Source organism: Euprymna scolopes, chromosome 8 (genome assembly GCF_053919585.1).
Source record: "Euprymna scolopes isolate OS-2025 chromosome 8, ASM5391958v1, whole genome shotgun sequence".
Lineage (NCBI taxonomy): Eukaryota > Metazoa > Mollusca > Cephalopoda > Sepiida > Sepiolidae > Euprymna > Euprymna scolopes.
This window is the reverse complement of record NC_136489.1, coordinates 132,249,426-132,262,168: the sequence shown is the minus strand read 5'-3', so window position 1 is coordinate 132,262,168 and position 12,743 is coordinate 132,249,426.

Sequence of the window (12,743 nt, the reverse complement as noted above, 5' to 3'; positions counted from 1 at the left end):
CGTCGGAGCTCCGTAGCTTCATTGTCAAATTCTATTATAATAATACAATCATTATAATATGCAAGTGACCTCCCTTGGGTGTAGATTCATTGTCGAATTCCATTAGAGTAATATACAATCATTGTTACAATATGCCAATATGCAAGTGATCTCCCTTGGATATATAGTCATTGTCGAATACCATTAGAATAATATAAAATCATTGGTGTAATATGCAAGTGACTTCCATATTCATTGTCGAATACCATTAGATTAATATGCAATTGTTTTCATAATATGTAAGTGACCTCCATTGAGTGTAGCTTCATTCTAGAATTCCATTATATTAATATACAATTATTGTCATAATATGCAAGTGACCTCCCTTAGATGTAGCTTCATTCTCGAATACCATTAGATTAATATACATTCATTGTCATAATATGTAAGCGACCTCCATTGGATGTGGCTTGATTCTCGAATGCCATTACATTTATATAAAATAATTGTTATAATATGCAAGTGACCTCCCTTGGATGTAGCTTCACTGTAAGATTCCATTAGAATAATATACAATCATTGTTATAGTATGCAAGTTACCTCCCTTGGATGTAGCTTCATTGTCGAATACCTTTAGAATAATATACAATCATTGTTATAATATGCGAGTGACCTCCCTTGGGTGTAGCTTCGTTGTCTAATACCATTAGATTAAAATACAATTATTGTTATAACATGCGAGTGACCTCCCTTTGGTGTAACTTCATTATTGACTACCATTAGATTACGCAAGTGGCCTCACTTGGCTGTAGTTTCATTTTCGAATACAATTAGATTAATATACAATCATTGTTATAATATGTAAGTGACCTCCCTTGGATGTAGCCTCATTGTCGAATACCATTAGATTAGTATGCAATCATTATAATATTATGCCAGTGAACGCTCTAGGATATAGCTTCATAGCTGGATATTTGTACCAGTATAATACCCAGCGTTGCCGGGGATTGTATAAGAAAGGTGGATATATGTACTAGTAACATACCCGACGTCGCCTGGGATTGGATGAGATGGATGGGATGTTTCCTAGGAGAATTCCTGGGATCGGATCAGATCGGTGGATATTTGTGCTAACAGAATACCCCATATAGGAAGATGGTGTGATTATGTCGTAAAATCATGAAAAATTATTGTCCAATCCATATCCAAGAATTATGAAAAATGATGAAATGCGAGTTATTTGTTGGTGTGTTTATAATGAAATAACACGCCAGACAATGTCACAAATAATTATTTTAGCAAAGGAAAGGATATTATGTGGGATAAATTATGAAAAACGATTGTCAAAATTAGTAACATATCGAAGAATTATGAAAAATGATTAAATGTAAGTTATTTGATTGGGGTTTTATAATGAAATGAACAGCCCAGATATAGTATTAAAACTAATATTTTATTAAGAGTGGGTCGATTATGTGGGTTACATCATTAAAAATGATTGTAGAAATTAGTAACATATCCAAGAAAAGTGAAAAAGTATGAAATGTGAGTTATGTGATTGGTGTGTTTGTAATGGATGTACCAGCACAGACAATGTCTCAAATATATTAATTTAGTAAGAGGAAGGGGATTATGTGGGTTAACTCATGAAACATGATTGTCGAAATTAGTAACATATCCAAGAATTATGAAAAATTATGAAATGTTAGTTATTGATGTGCATATTTGTAATAAAATAGACACCCTAGATAATGTCGCATGCTTGTTATTTTAGTAAGAGAGGGGCGATTATGCGTGTTAAATCATCGAAAATGATTGTCGAAATTAGTAACATATCCAAGAATTATGAAAAATGATAGAATGTGAGTTATTTGATTGGTGTGTTTATCATGAAATAACCAGTATCAATGTCTCAAAGTTTTTATTTTAGCAAGAGGAGAGGGGATTATGTGGGTAAAATCATGAAAAACGATTTGAAAAATATACAATTATTGTCATAATATGCGAGTGACCTCCCTTGGGTTTAGCTTCATTGTCGAATTCCATTAGATTAATATACAATTGTTGTTATAATATGTAAGTGACCTCCCATGGGTGTAGCTTCATTGTCGAATACCATTAGATCAATATACAATCATTGTTGTTATAATATGTAAGTGACCTCCCTTGGGTGTAGCTTCATTGTCAAATACCATTAGAATAATATACAATCATTGTTATAATATGCAAGTGATCTCCCTTGGATGTAGCTTCGTTGTCGAATACCATTAGAATAATATGCAATCATTACTATAATATGCAAGTGGCCTCCCTTGGATATAGCTTCATTGTCGAATATCATTACATAAATATACAATCATTATTATAATATGCGAGTGAGCTCCCCTGAATGTAACTTCATTGTCGACTACCATTAGATTATGCAAGTGACCTCCCTTGGATGTAGCTTCATTGCCGAATACCATTAGAATAATATACAATCATTGTTATAATATGCAAGTGACCTCTCTTGGATGTATCTTTATTGTCGTATACCATTAGATTAATATGCAATCATTGTAATATTATGCCAGTGAACTCTCTTTTATGTGGCTTCATAGCTGGATATTTGTACTAGCAGAATACCAAGCGTTGCCGGTGATTGGATAAGACAGGTGGATATATGTACTAGCAAAATACCCGACATTACCTGGGATTGGATGAGATAGGTTGTTTGTTTCCTAGGAGAATACCTGGAATCGGATAAGATAGGTGGATATTTGTGATAACAGACTACGCTATGTAGGAAGATAGGGCGATTATGTCGTAAAATCATGAAAAATTATTGTCCAAATAAGTAACATATCAAAGAATTATGAAAAATGATGAACTGTGAGTTATTTGATTGGTGTGTATGTAATGATATAAACAGCCCATTGTCTGAAAGTTAGTATTTTAGTAAGAGGATGGGGATTATGTGGGTTAAATCATAAAAAAAATGATTGTCGAAATTAGCAACATATCCAAGAAATATGAAAAGTGATTAAATGTAAGCTATATATGTTTATAATGAAATTAACAGCTCATATATATAGTCTGAAAGCTATTATTTTAGTAAGAGGGGGTTAGTTAAGTGGGTTACATGATAAAAAATGATCGTAAAAATTAGTAACATATCCAAGAATTGTTAAAAATTAGTGAATTTTAATTATTTGTTTGGTGTGTTCTTATAAAATAGAAAGCGAACATGATTCATTAAAGTTATAGTTTTAGTAAGAACGGGGCTATAATTAGTGTTAAATCAAGAAAAATGATTATCGAAATTAGTAAAATATCCAAGAATTATGAAAAACAATGACTTGTGAGTAATGTTATTAGTATGTTTGTAATTAAATAGACAGCCCAGACAATTTCTCAAATGTATTATTTTAGTAAGAGGTGGGCGATAATGTTGGGTAACTCATGAAACATGATTGTCGAAATAAGTAACATATCCAAGTAGTATGAAAAATTATGAAATGTAAGTTATATTATTTCTGTTTTTATAATGAAATAAACAGCCGAGAAAAAGCCTCAGAATTATTTCTTTAGAAGGACGGGGTAAATTATGTGGGGTTTATCATGAAAAATGACTGTTGAAATTAGTAACATATCCAGGAATTATGAAAAATGATGAAATGTGAGTTATTTGATTGGTGTGTTTGTAATAAAATAACTAGCCAGATAATATCTTTAAGTTATTATTTTAGTAAGAGGAAAAGGGATTATGTGGGTTAAATTATAAAAAACGATTGTCGAAATTAGAAACATATCCAAGAATTATGAAAAGTGGTTAAATGTAAGTTATTGGATTGATGTGTTTATAATGAAATGAATAGCCCAGATATAGTCTTAAAGTTAATATTTTAGTAAGAGTGGGTCGATTATGTGGGTTACATAATTAAAAATGATTGTTGAAATTAGTAACATATCCAAGAATTATGAAAAATTATGAAATGTGAGTTATTTGATTGATGTGTTTATAATGAAATAACCAGCAAGACAATGTATCAAATTTATTGTTTAGTAAGAGGTGAGGAGATTATGTGGGTCAAATAAAAAAACGATTGTCAAAATTTGTAACATATCTAAGAATTATGAAAAATGATAAAATATGAGTTATTTGATTGGTGTGTTTATCATGAAATAACCAGAGACAATGTCTCAAAGTTTTTATTTTAGCTAGAGGAAAGGGGATTATGTGGGTTAAATCATGAAAAACGATTGTCGAAATTAGTATCATATCCAAGAATTATGAAAAGTTATTAAATGTAAGTTATTTGATTGGTGTGTTTATAATGAAATAAACAGCCAAGCTATTGTCTGAAAGCTTTTATTTTAGTAAGAGAGGGTCGATTATGCGGATTAAATCTTAAACAATGATTGTCGAAATTAGTAAGATATAGAATTATGAAAAATGATTAAATGTGAGTTATGTGATTGGTGTGTTCGTAATGGAATAGACAGGCTAGAAGATGTATCAAAGTTGTTATTTTTGTAAGAGGAAAGGGATCATGTCGGTTTATGAGGGGGCGATTATTTGGGTTACTTTATTCAAAATAATTCTCGAAATTAGTAACATATCCAAGAATTATGAAAAATGGTAAAATGTGAGTAACTTGATAGGTGTGTTTGTAATGAAAAAAAACCAGCCATACAATGTCTGAAAGTTATTATTTTAGTAATAGGAGGTGGCGATAATGTGGATTAACTCTTGAAAAATTATTGTCGAAATTAGTACCATATCCAAGAATTATGAAAAATGAAGTTTTAGTTATTTGATTGGTGTGTTTATAATGAAATAAACATCCCAGTCAATGTAGTAAATTTATGATTTTAATAAGAATTGGGCGATTAGATGTGCGCACTCATAAAATTTTATTGTCGAAATTCATCACATATTCAAGACTTATGAAAAATGATGAAATGTGAGGTATTTTATTGATGTGTTTGTAATGAAATAAACAGCTTAGAAATGTCTCAAAGGTATTATGTTAGTAAGAGGAGAGGGATTATGTGATTGAATTCAGAAAAAAAATGACGGTTGAAATTAGCAATATATCCAAAAATTATGAAAAATGATGAAATGTGAGTTATTTGATTGGTATATTCACAATGAAGTAGATATACCAGACAATTTATGAAAGTTATTATTTTAGCAAGAGGTGGCGATTATTTGGGTTACTTCATTAAAAATAATCGTCGAAATTAGTAACATATCCAAGAATTATGAAAAATGATATAATGCGAGTTACTTTATTGGTGGGTTTGTAATAAAATAACCAGCCATACAATGTCTAAAAGTTATTATTATAGTGATAGAAGGGGGCGATAATATGGATTTACTCATGAAAAATTATAGCAGAAATTAGTAACATACCATAGCCTATGTATCAATGTTTTTATTTTAGTCAGAGTGGAGGCAATAATGTAAGTTAAATCATGTGACATGGTTGTGTAAATTAGTAACATATCAAAAAATTATGAAAAATGATGAAATGTGAGTTATTTTGATGATGTGTTTGTAATGAAAAATCAGCCAAGATAATGTCTTAAAGTTATTATTTAAGACAGGTGAGCGATAATGTGGGTTAAATTGTCGAAATGTGTAACAATCCAAGAATTATGGGATTCAACGAGATACATTAACATATATACTTACAGATTACCAGGAGTCACCCTGGATTCAATGAGATACATGCAAATGTATGCAAGCAGAATATATGGTCACCTGGGATGTAATGAGATAGATGCAAATATATACTAGCAGAATACTTGGCGTTGTATATAATTTCCTATAACATCTTGGGAAAATGATAGATTGATTGAAATATATACTAACAGAATACATTGCGTCGCCCAGGATTTCATGAGATCGATTGAGATATATACTAGCAAAACACCCAGCGTTGCCCGGGATTGAATGAATTAGGTGAGAATATATATTAGCAAAATACCTGGCATCGCTTGGGATTTGATGAGATAAATGTGTTGCATATACCTGTCCTTGCATATACATGCTGTAAATTACCTACCCTAGGTAAGATACAATTATTTCATATGTGTAATACCTAGGCACCGCCAAAAATGGCCGAAAAATCAAGTTGTTGTTGTTTTTAAAAATTAAATTACATTTATTAAAATCCATTATTTCTGAGTAACTTTTTTTTTCCAGAAAGATAAAACCCTGAATTTTATCATATAGAAAACAGAATAATGTAAAACTTTTTCTACTATTTTTAATTTACTTTTAAATGTTAAATTTTCCCAAAAAGTTAACAATTGACATTTTTTGTGTTGCACAAAAAACGTACTTAAATATTAAAAAAAAAAAAGATTTTTGAAATAATTTATTTATTTATTGTCTAACTAAGATTTAGGATGATTTTCTAAGAGAATATGCAAAAATATTATAATATAAGTACCTGAATTTCAAATAATTCCACTTATTCATATAGGTAACCAGATATTTCGCGTCGATGCAGAGTCGAGATCGACTCTGTTTACGTTTGCGTTTTATAAGAAGAAAACTATGGAAGACCAAACAGGCCAAAAAAACTTATTTTTCAGTGACGAAAATTTCAATGTATTATTAAGCTGAGGCTGGCCAGTACCAGATGGGTGACCATTTGTATGAGTTTGGTTTTTAATGTGTATGTGTGTGGGGGCCAGGCTCCCCAAAATGGGGGGGGGCAATTTAAAGCAGAATAAAAAAAAATTATTTCAGCGTGTTTGGTCCACCGTAGTAGAAAGGCGGCAAACGTTTTCAAACGGGATCGAAAAAAATGATGCTATTTTTAACACAAAGGGCACAACATTTATCGAATTTTTTTTTGTATCGATTATTAAAAGCATGCCCTGTTTAATAATGGTCATGCATTATTCGGCTCGCTAAAAAACAAATTGTTAATTTATTTATCAAAAATTTTAAAATGGCTTTTTTCGTATAAATATTAAAAAATTTTTTTTTTTGTTTTGCTTAACTTAAATTAATTATTTTACTCAACATATTTACCGAATTTCACACTTCAAAACTCAAAAGCGGGATAATTAAACACAATCGAAGTTCTGATATTCAGACGTCAAAATAAGGTATGCAAACAATTTTTTTTTATCTATAATTTTGTCCCTTACAACAACACAATATGTTTTGTTCAGTTTCAGATGATTATTTTAAGCATATTTGTTCCCACTTCAAAACAAGGGGGGGGGTTTGTAAGCAAAAAAATATATATATAAATATCGTTTATGAAAAATAAGTACACTGTTATAAAGCTCATTCTTCTCCTAATAATCGCTGAAAATCTCGTATTAATCGGATAATTACCTGATTTTTGGTAGATTTTTAAAAAGACGGCCCGTCAAAAAGTACTGACCTGCCCCCCCCCAGTTTTGGCGGTGCCTAGTAATACCCGTCTTATGTAGGTAAAATATTCTTTTGCTCGAAATAGCAAACGGTACATAAACATACAAAATTCCTCTCTCATAAGAATAATAAATATATTACAAAACCAAATTCAATTTTTTCATTGTGTATACGGTCCCGAGCAACGCCGGGTAGCCCCGCTAGTATTAGCGGGGCTACCCGGCGTATATAAAAGCGAAAATGTATGTATGTATATAGTATGTATGTGTGTGTGTATGTTTGTGTGTCTGCTAAAATCTTTCGACAGACACGACGAAAATTCACAAACACGGTATCATATCGAAGCCCCATCCTTCGCTCGAAAATTATCGAAAAATTGGCCAAAAACGTTCAATTTTTTCACCCCAAAATCGACAATTTTCGGGAGGGGGGTTCAACAAAAACAGTCTTCTTGTCACGACGAGCGGTTCTACGCATGTGCCAGATGACGTCATGACCTGATTTACTTTAAATAGCTGAACAACTGAACAAATTTCATGTGCGTCGCGTCAGGTCATTCGATTAGTGCGTTGATTCATTATCTAAACGTTTTGGGTTCGAATCGTGGTGTGAGATGTCTTTTTTTTTTCGATTTTTTAAATTTAAATAATGAACCAGTGTTATTTAAGCCATTTTTCACATACAGTTCGTTTTTCTGCTTTTTTTTTTTTTTTTTTTTACTTCGCTTATCCACCCCAGACCACACACCCCAAAACACCCGGGTACCCACCTATTTTTTAAATTTTAATATCGAAACAGGCTTATTTAAGCCATTTTTCACGTGTTCGTTATTTCTGTTTTCATCGTTCGTTTGCCTTACGTTATTTTTTTTTGTGTTTTTTTATGTTTTGATTACCCCCCCCAATTAAAAAGTTTTTTTTTTCTTACTGTGCTTATAACAAACAAACCTACGTCGTCGTCGTCGTCGTCGTCGTCGTCGTCGTCACGCTCGACGACTTCCGGGCGCGCACCTGTCAATTTGGTTCTTACTTAAATGAATTCAAACATCTTTCACTAACTCATTCTGGCTGGCCGATTTCATTTTCAAACTTCGCCTCAGGGCTTCGCGTTCGATCCTACACCCCCCAGTTTCTTTTTTATTTCACACCACACATACCTACAAACACCCGGGCAACGCCGGGTACCCCAGCTAGTGCTTAATAAAGGAAAAGGATACATGTTTTCTCTTCAAATTAAACGATACATCCAATTACGATGATTTCATTTGAAAAGTTCAAACGATTATTATAAGTATATTGTTCAGTCGGCTAAAAGCAACGTTAATAATGTCGGAACATTTGTTTCTAATGTTATTTTTACGTACATTTAATTTTGAAAGATGAATTAAAAAAAGTTTCAAGCACTTCTGTCATTGATAAGGGCATCGAATTCTGCGATTAATTTGTACTTGACTCTTAGATCAACAATTAACTATGATGTCGCGACACAATACACATATGAAGACAACTTTGCTCCACACACACACACACACACACACACACACACACACACACACACACACACACACACACACACACACACACACACACACACACACACGAAACAAAGTTTTCTTCATATATATATATATATATATATTTCTGTGGAAATCTGATTTTTCAATTACATTTCACTTATTTATATATACAAATCCTTAATTTAAGAAGCTCAATGTAATTACAGAGCATATAACAAATAAATGAAAAAGGTCTATATTCCAAATTTCATGAGGTTGACCATCTTACAATTTATTCTCTTAATTCTGTTGACACTTATAATTCTTGACAGTATCTGTTTTGTAGCGCAAAATCATTCATTTAATTATTATAGCAATCAATGAATCTATTTTGCCCTTAACTCATCAGAAGAAATAGCAAATATCAATCCACCAAAAGAAATAAAATGCATTTGGGCATAAATACTAAACTCGAAAATTGGAAGAGAAGTTGAAATTACCTTATCTTTTAGCTTACATCACGCCATTTTTGAATAGTTCAAAATAGTGTAATGTAAGTTAAAAATGAGGTAATTTCAACTTCCCTTTCTTAACGTTACATTTGAAAATTAGGTCAATTCAAGTTGGACGTAGGCGTTAGCCCAGACAGCGGAAGTCGTTTTGACAGCAGGAGAGGATGCGATAGGTGTTAAAATGTTACAAGTTCCTATAATCTTAACATTAATAAGGACCAAAAAAAACAAAACAAAACAAAAATAAAAACAGAAACAAACAAAATTAAAAAAATGACAAAATCATAACAATATTAATAGGGATAAGAATATCAACAATGGCGAAAACAACAACAACAACAACAACAACAACAAAAACAACAACAACAACAAGAGCAATAATAATAATACTAATGATAATAATAATGATGATGATAATAATAATAATATTAATAATAATAATAATGATAATAATAATAATTAATAATAATAAACAAAGGTAAATATTGTAGTAAAAATTAAAATAAAATGATCAATGAAAATGAAATAATATTGTATTTATGCTATACATTAACTTTAATATTTTGGAGTACCATTGTCATTGATGAAAATGATCAATGAAAATGAAATATAGAAATAATATTGAAAATAAGAAGACAACAGTATTATTAAATAAGGAACAGTACCATTGCTGCCAATCGGAGCAATGGTTATAACGTTGCTACCAGCAACTTGTTTAACTGGTATATCGCGACATTGTAGCTTGCATGGTGAATCTTGGATACTATCGTGTTTACCAACAGTATCCAAGAATATATATATATATATATATATATATATATATATATATATATATATATATATATACAGGGTGACCCCCCCCCAAAAAAAAAACGGGCCTTAACTCTGATTAGGCCCCATTTCTTAGTGTTTTGTCCGAATGAAATTAAACTTTGGTCATAACTAGTTTATTATATTCAAAACATCACATCAAAACACTAGTGTCTTTGGCCTTTTTTTCTCCGTTGACTGTAAAATGCTCAGAAAACAATTGAATTTCCTCTGTTTTTTTTGGTCACCCTATATATATATATATATATATATATATATATATATATATATATATATATATATATATATATATATAATTATTATTATATAATTATTTCCACAGCCAAACAACGTTGCAGCCCACAAGAGCCATGACAGCCAACAAACCGAAAGTTCAAGACTCGAGTGGCTGTCATGGCTCTTGTAGGCTGCGACGTTTTTTTGGTTGTGGAAATATATATATATATATATATATATATATATATATATATATACTGCACAATCTAATTGACACCTGACGAAGTTAAGCAACGTTGAGTCTGGCCAGTACCAGACGGGTGACCATTTGGGAAGGCTAGGTGTTGTATGATTAACTCTATAATAAAATATACGAAATTTGCAAGAATTAAAATATCATGTTTAAGCGTATTTTACGACCTGGCTATGCTGGGCGACCCTGCTAGCTTGGATAAATACTTTTGCAGTTTTAACAAAATAGCTACAATAATATCAGAGCGTCTCCAATTACGCTCAATATCTATAGAATGCCAACATCAATATATTACATATGAATCAGTCCTCTGTGGAATTTCTACTGGCTCCGCTTGTTGACACTAATATGAGATGCCTAAAGACGTATTAAAGACGAATATTCAAGTACGCATTTTCTTGAAAATTGAACGGAAAATTGGTATAATTCCTCCAAATTAATAGATTTTGTACTACGCTATTCTTTAAAAACCATAATCATCCGTATCTATTTATAGTAATCTTAAAGAGCAATACTTTAATACTTATAAATCTGTAACAGTCGTCCTGCCACTCGGAATGTTATTTGCATAATGATTATTCAAGGAGACAGTTACACGATGTTGATGTCAGCGATTACGCGATCAATTTGCATCGCACCGTAAAATCCAGTCACCTCTCGTCAACCTTTCAGTTTTTAGATGACAATAAATAGCAGGATTTACATTTAGCAAACAACTCATTTGAAGAGCTTTCTCATTTTGAAATTGCTTAACTGTTAAATGTTGGTTCGCAACATGGACATCATTATACAAGTGTTGGAATAACTATCATACCCCACCCAAGAACACGTTTCATTTATGTAAGCTTTTTTTTTGTTTATGATTGCATGTCTGAAAAGCATTATGCAATCAAATAAGCATATCTAGCATTGCTCGATTGAATAAGAATTCATGAGTTTTACTCTAAATTGGGTAAAGTACAGGGTGGAAAGATAAAATTATCGCCTTAAAAAAGACAACACTACAGCTTTTATTTTAAAACTTTCATTGAAAAAAATCAATTCAGGTGTCTTGGTTATGTACCTATTTACTATGACTCCCCACGGGACAGAGTTAGACACCAGGGTCGTTTTTTAACGTGGAGAAAAGGTACAAAAATAAAAATTGTCTCAGTCGTGAAGGATTTCTCCTCCACCGAAAGAGAACAAGAAATAGAAGTGCAGCATCTGAAGAACAGATACTACACTTTGATCTTGACCAAAAGGAAAAGCACAACTTGGTTATGTACTAAAGCTGACATCTACACAATGTAATCACCTTGAACCTAAATCACGGGTCCGGAACTTGGAACGTGCCTTCTCCACAAGTGCCGGCGGGAGCAAGGTGAATACACTGCGGATGACGGTGATCAGGCTCTTCTGAGAGGTCATGTTGGTGATGTTCTCGATGTATGATCAAACCAAATAGTTCAGCGGGTTCAGGTCGTGGGAGGAGGAAGGCTAGTGGGAGAAGAGTACTAAGTCGAAGAACTCCTGAAGCCAAGCCTGAATATCTTTGGATTTGGACCGGCGCCGAGTCCTGCAGTCAAACCCATGGTCTGCCAACGGACACCTGATTGCACCAGGGGATCACCACACACTTCAGCACCCCCCGTACACTTTGTTGTTGACTTTGAATCTGATTTCGAAGATGTAAGGTGGCATGGTGCGACACTCATCTGAAACCACACGAAATACACTAACTGTGGCCGGAAACTTCGTTGAGCTCTACCCTCAAGCGTTCAACTGTCCAGATTTGCATTTTGAGGGTGCTGGCAATGGTCCTGTTGTCATAACTTGGATCAGTAGAGAGCATGAGTTGTACAGCGGTGCATCTTGAATCTCGCTCGTTGAGCATTGTGTCACTTTCACACATTGTAGAAGGCTCCTATCGTTGTCGGATCCGTACACAACTTGCCAACTAGTAGATGGTTTGCAACAAAAACACGAAAACCGGTTTTCATCAAATGGAAATGGAATCATGTCGTCCTTTGTAGGGCGACAATTTTATCATTCACCCGGTTCAATGTTTAACAATGAAAACTTATGAAAAAG